Source organism: Nyctereutes procyonoides, unplaced genomic scaffold (genome assembly GCF_905146905.1).
Source record: "Nyctereutes procyonoides isolate TBG_1078 unplaced genomic scaffold, NYPRO_anot_genome, whole genome shotgun sequence".
Taxonomy (NCBI): domain Eukaryota; kingdom Metazoa; phylum Chordata; class Mammalia; order Carnivora; family Canidae; genus Nyctereutes; species Nyctereutes procyonoides.
Genome location: NW_026575040.1, coordinates 3541083 through 3550325, shown reverse-complemented (window position 1 = coordinate 3550325; position 9243 = coordinate 3541083). Strand labels below are relative to the sequence as shown.

The window sequence follows — 9243 nt, the reverse complement described above, 5'->3', positions numbered from 1 at the left end:
CATGTTTAATCTGAAACCTCAGTTGTATAATCATAAGATTGGAATAGATGATTTCTAATGTCTTTTCTAATATAATAGGTACTATTCTATAAGTGGTCAATAAACTGAAATGCATGCAGTTCTATGAATCCATGAAGATGCATAAGGCAGTACTGTGCTTGTGTGAGAGAGTATATTTTAATAATTGTGAATTATTTGGAAACAAGAATAGGTCTCTAATTTTGTATCCCCACAATGCCTTGTTGTATATATAATAAGTCAATAATATTTGTTAAAAGAATGTTGTGAAACACAATTCTCATTAACTGAGGATTAAAGATAAAACCCTTTCATTAAATTTCAACCAATTAACAATTTAAAATGTACTAGCTATTAGCATGTTAATGAGCAGTATAATGAATGAAACTATCTCTTAGATTAGTGGAATTTTTCACAATATCAGTCATCTTTCTGAGTATCAACAGAATCCTAAATTGTAGAAAACTAGACTATGGTATATTTGAATTTACCAAAGATGCCCTAAAAGTCACTTTTACTTAAAAAAATCAAATCCCTAATGCCAGTTTGTTTCATTGCCATGCATCCATTAATACTAACAAGCAAGGGAATAAAAATTGAATTTAAATAGATTTTTGGTTTTAAAAAATAAAAACAAATTTTGATTTGAGATTTTACTTTACAGTTGGAATGCAACTTTCCCATTCTTTTCCAAATTAGGTAATGATGCCAGCCATCATCTATCCCAAAAGAGAAGGAAATTCAGATTTCCCTGTAAACTTCCCAGAATCAAAAACAAACAGCCTAGAAATTTCTTCTTTGAAAAGATAACCGTTAAGAAAATCCTTTATGAGGGAAAGAACATTTATTAACATTTAACTGCATTTCTCTGAAAACAAATTCATTATAATAGCACCTAATCTGGGGGATCCCTGGGTGGCTCAGCGGTTTAGTGCTTGCCTTCGGCCCAGCCTGTGATCTTGGAGTCCCACATCGGGGTCCCTGCATGGAGTCTGCTTCTCCCTCTGCCTGTGTCTCTGCCTCTCTCTCTCTCTCTGTGTCTCTCATGAATAAATAAATAAAATCTTTAAAAATAATAATAGTAATAGCACCTAATCTGGGTAGCCCGGGTGGCTCAGTGGTTTAGCGCCACCTTCCGCCCAGGGTGTGATCCTGGAGTCCCAGGATGGAGTCCTGCATCGGGCTCCCTGCATGGAGCCTGCTTCTCCCTCTGCCTGTGTCTCTGCCTCTCTCTCTCTCATAAATGAATAAAATCTTAAAAAAAAACAAAAACAAAAAAACAGCACCTAATCCTTACTGATAATTTATATATGTCAAGCAGAGTGCAAAATATATAGTCTAACTCACTTCATTAAAATACAGTCTACCGCTTACAGTTGTTGTTGCCATTCTACAGATACGCAGAAGTAGGATGCACAACCTGGCAATTATAATTCCAGAGTTCAAAACACTACGCTATTTTGCCTGACAGCAATATTTTGTTTACTATGGACAAGAACTAAATATCATCCTATATACAGTATGCAACCCAGAAGTATTTTATCATAAAATGACTATCACACAGTGGGTTCTACTTCTTCCTCATCAATGCTCCCAGGTCAGGCCTTTATCAATTTACATCCATCTCCAATCATCTAAGCTACTTATATGGAAATTCAAAAGTACTTAGCATTACTGTGTGACCTATTGTTTTAAGTGTTCCTAACTAGTAAACTGAAACTTAGTAGTAGATTTGTACTTACTGGCAGATCTCCAAAGTGGTTGCTAACACCAAACACTGAATATTTCTCCCCACTTAAGGACGAAAACTAACAGCACTTCAATCCTTTTCCAGGCAGGGACCTAACAGCATACCTCTGTATGCCTATCTTGTGCATATTCTTGGATTTCGGAACTCGAGGCAAATGACAAGCACGTCTTTCTCTTAGAGTCTAACAAATCTTGCAACAAAAAATATTTTACCAAGTCGTAAAATGATTATCTTTGTGCTATTTTGTAGATTCTGCTTACAGGGATCACCTCTTATTCTTACGTCAACTATGGACAAATTCATTAGTATAAATATTTCAATCACTGACTTTGCAAAGTATCCACAGGACCTCTCCCAGGCAGATATCAAGACTGAGCAAGTAGATCGTGAACCAAAGGTAAGATATCTTGTGCAAAAAAAAAAAAAAAAATTTTTGCTTCATTAGTAGGCCTACAAAGAAGTCACCCATTTCATCGATTTTAAAATTCTGCTCCTCCAATCCTAAGGAGTTTTTAGAACAATTAGGAATGTCCCTTTTCTCTAAACAGCTCTCTACTTTTATCTAATTAAGAAACTAAGATTCTACTTAATTTTTGAATAAAAAGAAAAAAGAAAAAAAAGAACTTTAGCTGCTAAAAGTTGAAAACTTAAATCTAATTCTTGACCCAGTCTGACACTTAACATACACCATGGTCCTAAGAAGCTCTAATTCAGTTGCAGCACCCTTCCTAGAATCCAAGTATTCTAAATCCTGTTCACTAATGTTCTATCCACTAAAACCTGTTCCCCTGTGATTCCTCAAGAAATCCCAAAATTCAGTCAACAATCCAAAACCGTTCTTTTCTCCTTTCATAATTACTTATTTGTACTCTGATCATCTTTGTTTCAGACCTTCATTAACCTTCTAACTCCATGATTATGTAGTACCTCCACAATGAGGTGGACAATCAGGTTATTTACTTACCTAGTCTCCCAAACACCAACAAAATACTGCTGCTTCTCTTGAAAAGAGACAGCAAAATTGAATCCAAAATGCTTTCACTAAAAATTAGAGTTGTCTCAGGATATTAAATGTGTGAACATTCAAGATTTCTGCCAAAAAAATTGTCTCAGGGTAAAAATACAGTAATATATTGTTCTTTTACATTTAATAGAGCTTTTTCCCTGTTCAGATGAAAAAGGCCCTCTCAGTGGACCAATTTCAATATAAAGAATTCAGTCATCATCAACATAACTCCTTTCAGTAACAATGAGTAACAATAGATGTATTCTAGAGGCTCCGTACACCTACATAAGTGAAAATACCTGTCACTTCAATTACCATATTCAAAAAAGGCTATAAATACCAAGATAAATTATATCATAATTAATACTACCAGAGCCTTACAGTCTATAAATTATATGTATACATAAAACAAGTTTTGAAAAGATACACAATAGACTACTAATAGTGCTTGTTCCTGGGGAGTGGGAATCAAGGCATAAAAGGAGGAACTTTAATATTTTACCTTATACACCTGGGTATTATTTGAAATTACCATGTAAGCAAGTCCTTTCATAATTTTTTTAATCCAGTAACTCTCTTTTTTCAAAACTTAAATAATTCCATTTCAAAATGGTTAACTACCACCCCAGGAAGGAAGGTTTATCCTCTATCTGGTAATATTCCCTCCTATAGTTATATCTATCCTTTGAAAATTCAACCTGATGAAAAATTCATTTTATTTAGGTAGATATGGCTAACAAGCTTATGTATCCGGTTACCTTAGGCTCCCCTGGTACTACTGGGCACATCAGTTTTTCTAATGGTGTGTTTTGAGAATTTAAGACCTGGTACAATTCTTGAGCTGTTAAGGTGACAAAGGTTAGTGTTGCAGAATGGTAAGGTGACACTCTAAGGCACTACTAAGAACACATTCCACTCAAATTCTTTCCCATTCTGACTTTAAAGCTGCTAAAATATACATACCTGCTACTGAAATACAAGTTCCAGCCATCTCATACTTCAAATGGTAATTTCTCAGCAATTTTCAGTATAGTTTAATGTTGTTCCTAAAGTAAGAACTATTACTCTGTATACTCTGGTGGGTTTTTTTAATGTACATCAAAATTTGCCCTTTCATCCAACAGCTGTAAAGTCCGATTACCCCTAGCACCACCCTCACCCCATAATTGAATTTTAATGTCTACCTGCCACTGGGTAGCAAATTATATGCTCCATAGGCAGACAGTTCAGAATGTTTCATGTGCACTCCACAGTAAGTGGTAGCTTTGCAGGGAAGCACTAAAATTTACCAGCCCACAGCAAGTGCCTTATAGTTTATAATCAATATTCATTACTAGCCACCTGCCTGGAATTCTTTCTGCCTTGATGTCCTCAGTTCTACAATAAATTAATTTCCTTTGTAACTAGTTCTCGAAGACTAGCTGAGCTGTTTCTAAAAAATATGGACATTATGACCTTGTGGGGATTAAAAGATTTTAAGAGCACGTTAGAAAAATCCCCATCATACAATGAAAATCATTAAACAGCAATTAGGAAAAGCAAAAATACCCAGAAGTCACAATATGCTAACACTCCAGCACAAAAACATGAGTCAACTAAACTTCACATATGACAAGTAGAATAAATTTGCCACCCCTCTGCCTCAAAAGATTCAAAAAAAAAAAAAAAAAAAAACAGGACAAAGAATTATGGGACACCTGGGTGGTTCAGCGCCTGCCTTTGGCCCAGGGTGTGGTCCTGGGGTCAAGTCCCATATCAGGCTCCCTGCATGTGTCTTCTCCCTCTGCCTGTGTCTCTGCACCTCTCTCTCTGTCTCTCATGAATAAATAAAATATTTTTAAAAATGAATTTATTAGTACCATATGTTTATCTAGAAACAATGGAAGATACCAGAAGGGTTAAGGCCAAGTAGGTATGGGTAAGAACTAAAATCAAGATAGAAAAAATAGGTCATTTCCGGGTGGCGTGGGATGGAGTGGCCAACGGCCTGCAGAGCAACATACCTATACCTTAAAGCTATAGGTAACATAAGTAACATAACTTAAAACATAAGTTTTATTGTGACTACTGCGACACATACCTCACCCATGACTCTCCATCTGTGAGAAAGACACACGGCAGTGGTAGGAAACACAAAGAATGTGAAAGACTACTAGAAATGGATGGAAGAGCAGGCTCAGAGCCTGATCGACAAAACCACCACTGCACTTCAACAAGGAAAGATACCTCCTACTCCACTCTCTGCTCCTCCTCCTACAGGGGCAATGATCCCACCTCCCCCCAGTCTCCTGGGTCTTCCTCGCCCTGGTATGATGCCAGCCCCCCATATAAAGGGCCCTCCCATGATGCCAATGACCGGCCCTCCTCTTCCTTGGATGATGCCAGTGGGACCTGCTCCTGGAATGAGGCCACCTATAGGAGGGCACATGCCAATGATGCCTGGGCCCCCAATGATGAGACTTCCTGCCTGTCCCATGATGATGCCCACTCGGCCAGGAATGACTCAACCAAACAGATAAGGAGAGACAGGAACCTCTTTATATTCATTTTATATTACTTGTTCTACTTCACCAGGAGATCATGTGCTGTGACTCTGGGTGTTCTAACAGCATGACAAGGAAGACTTGCTTCTGCTTCCTATCAAAGAGACAATAGTTTTTGCAGGGGAGTAGTGGGACAAAAAAAAAAAAAAAGGCAATTTTCATTTGTATTGTGAAATGTGAAAATAAAATCGTCAACTGTTTTAGTTAAAAAAAAAAAGAATAGAAAAAAGGACTTAAAAATATACAACTTACATGTTACACACACAACACTAAAGTACAAAGCTCTTAAAAAGGACTCAAAATCATATTGTGGAAGAAAACAAAGACGAACAACAGAATTCTGAGGGTGGGAATAAAGGAATAAAAGCACATGTTTCTTACATTGCCTTAATTATTTAGGTCCCCGGCTTACTGCCTAAAGAAGAAAAAAATGTCTGCTGCTAAAGTATGAAAACAAGATGTACAGCAAGACATACGTGCCTTCAAAGCATTTTACAAGAACCAAGAAAAGGTGGAACTTTTAAGACATTCACTGAACAACTGGAAGAAAATCATATACCTAAGTTCCCTGGTGAAAATCATGTTGCTCAATTTCTAATTCAGGCAACAACTATGAAAATGTCACTACTATGGCATAATCTAATTTTGAAGGTGCAATAAAGTACTGTAGTACTAGTGATACTATCTGCTCCACCATTCGTTCAAAAATAAATATCACTGCAGGGGACCTGGGTGGCAGGCACTGTCAGTTAAACACCTGACTCTTGGTTTCCACACAACTCATGATCTTAGGGTTGTGGAATCAGGACCCATGTCAGGGTCTTCTCTTAGTGAGGTTTCTCTCTTCCTCTCCCTCTGCTTCTCCTTGCCTCATGCTCTCTCAAATAAATAAATCTTTAGAAATAAATAGATAGGTAATAGCATTGCTAAAAACATCACTGCTATGCTAAAGTTGAAAGCCAACCTGAAAGACTAAGAAGGTTGATCTACTGAAATAGTTTGGAATTAGCATGTTTCGTGTTACCGGCACCAGGCTCCAAAGACCTTAGATGTTTGATGGTTTGCGTGTTAACCAAAAAAATTCATTTTAATTACTTCCTTGTTTCTATTAAAAAGGGGCGAATATCTCCCATATTAGAGATTTCAAATTTCATGATCACTGTAAAACACACAGCTAGCTTTCAGATTAAAAAATAAACCAAGAGAACTGGAAGGATATTAGTGACAAAAAAATGTTATCAAACCCGTATCATGTTAGGTATCATGCTAGGTAATTGAGGTATGCACTCTCATTCTAACACGACTCTGCGAGGTGTGTATTCACCTAATTCACAGGTAAGGAAAAAAGGATTAAAAGAATTGCCAAAAATCAGGACTCTAATCCAACATCTCAGGTTTCAAAATTCATAATATAATCCTTTGGTAAAGAGCATGCAAAATAAGACCCACTGACAGTTTGATTTGAGCAGTACAGTAATTTTAGAAGTCCAACTTGCAGTGTTTTCAGCCAAAGCATGTATTTTTTTTTAATTTTTTTTTTTTTTTTTTTTTTAATGATAGTCACAGAGAGAGAGAGAGGCAGAGACACAGGCAGAGGGAGAAGCAGGCTCCATGCACCGGGAGCCTGATGTGGGATTCGATCCTGGGTCTCCAGGATCGCGCCCTGGGCCAAAGGCAGGCGCCAAACCGCTGTGCCACCCAGGGATCCCCAAAGCATGTATTGTATTTTCTAGTTTAGCAAACTGTACTTGCCTAGCTCCTGTGATAAATGAGTTTGCAGCCTCTGCTTTAAAACATGTTAACAAAAAGAATAAAAACAAGTGAACAGCTGCTCTGCTTGCCTTTCCATTCCTAGAAGAGGTGTGGCTTTGACCAATGGTTGTCCTGGGGACTAGGTTCTATAATCCCATATCTGAGGATATCTATAAGTAGAGAGAATCGTGGAAATATTTTCAGTGGAGACTGCTCTGCCTTCTATGGAGCATTCTAGAAATTTGTGGGTGTATCTTTGGTTGACACATGATTGAGACGGCACTACTAGCCTCTAGTGAGCCAAGACCAGAGATCCTCAACATCCCACAAAGTAGGAAATGTCTTACATGTCCCTCTTCCTACACAACTTTCAAATGGCATTCAAGATCAAAAAGTTGTTCTGAGCCTAGAACCTGTTTTATTTCTTTTTCCTGTTTTAAATATAACACACAAAGTATTCTTAAATGGTTTTAATCATCACTCAATTTTCCAGGAATGCAATTACCATGTAAAGTAAGAATAGACTGGACTTTGTTTCATTTGGAACTTCACCAAAAGTTGTTCACCTTCTCAGAAAATGATATTATCAGTAGCCGTGCCACTGTGGTATTTGAGTCACCTTTACAGCAGGACTACATCAGTCTGCATTTGTAGCTGTCACATTCTTAGTTCTTGTACATATGAATATAAATGGTAGGCTACCTCACTGCCTTCCTGTGCAGCCATGCCTGAACATTTGGACTGAACCAAGTATTTTATTATTATTTTCCCCTTTATATTACATTTACGTCACTGCATTTTTCTTTTAAATTGTAGGTAGAGTAAAACATCTATGAATTTCATTCAGGGTTGTAAAGGAGAGTCACAAAAATGTATTAAGAAACATGACATAATGGGATCCCTGGGTGGCTCAGTGGTTTGGCGCCTGCCTTTGGCCCAGGGTGTGATCCTGGAGTCTGGGGATCGAGGCCCGCATCGGGCTCCCTGCATGGAGCCTGCTTCTCTCTCTGCCTGTGTCTCCGCTTCTCTCTCTCTGCCTCTCATGAATAAATAAAATCTTAAAAAAAAAAAAAAAGAAGATAAGAAACAGGACACAAAATATGCTTGACTTTACCTTCTGTCATCTATCTAGGGCAAGGAGGGGATGGGGACAAGCCATAATAGGATGTTCCTATACCCAGATTTAAACTGGGGATGACAGCAGTACTGGGAAGCACACTTCAAAGATTACAGAAATTCAATATCAGCCTTCCCAGGAGAGGGGGGATGATTCAGTGAAACAGTCTTAAAAAAATTAATAGGGGCACCTGGGTGGCTCAGTCAATTAAGCATCCAACTCTTGATTGTGATTCAGGTCATGATCTCAGGCTTGTGAGATCAAGCCCACGGTTGGGCTCCATGCTGGGTGTGGAGACTGCTTAAGATTCTCTCTCACCCTCTGCCCCTCTCCCACCTCTAAAAATAGTAACAAAATAAAATGCACATTCTAAGATATAATCATTTGTCAGAAAAACCAACCTTGAAATAATCTTGCCCTTCTCATTAGCACTTTATTTTCCTCTTCAATTTCCTATGAACCACCAGAGTTGCAGTTACCCCATAAGGGTAAATACTTTTATAAAGTACAGGGCCCTGTAACTCAAAGCTATACGTACACGCCACTTTACAAAATAGCAGGTTATAAAGCACTTTCCCACAAATTATCATCTAATTTAATGAAAACCCTATGGATTATTATACTAATTTTAAAAATAGAAACCACAGCAACTAAAATGGAAATAGGAATTCAAGGCTACTGCCAAATCCAGGGCTTTTTCTACTCAACTACACTGTCCTACAAAATAACATTTTTAACCCAGTTTTTATTTACATTTTATATTTATAGTGGGGACAGAGTCTATCAGTTTATTTATCCTGTAATATGGTCTCCAACTGAGTGTTAGACATCAAATTTAAACTATACTAATTTTCTAGTTTCATAAAAACCATGGTTTTGAACACTTCTTAAAACTGCCTTAAATATACTTCAAATAAATATGTGTAAGTATAGGTATGATTGTGAATAGAATCTCAAGCAGACTCCATGCCAAGAGCAGATTGATGGGCTCAATCCCAGGACCCCAAGATCATAACCTGAGCCAAAAACCAAGAGTTAGGGACGCCTGGGTGGCTCA

The 9243-nt window shown here is 37.7% G+C and overlaps 1 pseudogene; it reads left to right on the top strand.

Annotated features, from left to right (window-relative positions):
- Positions 1-2057: 2057 nt before the first annotated feature.
- On the top strand, positions 2058-5293 carry LOC129506167 (U1 small nuclear ribonucleoprotein C-like; annotated as a pseudogene).
- Positions 5294-9243: the final 3950 nt, after the last annotated feature.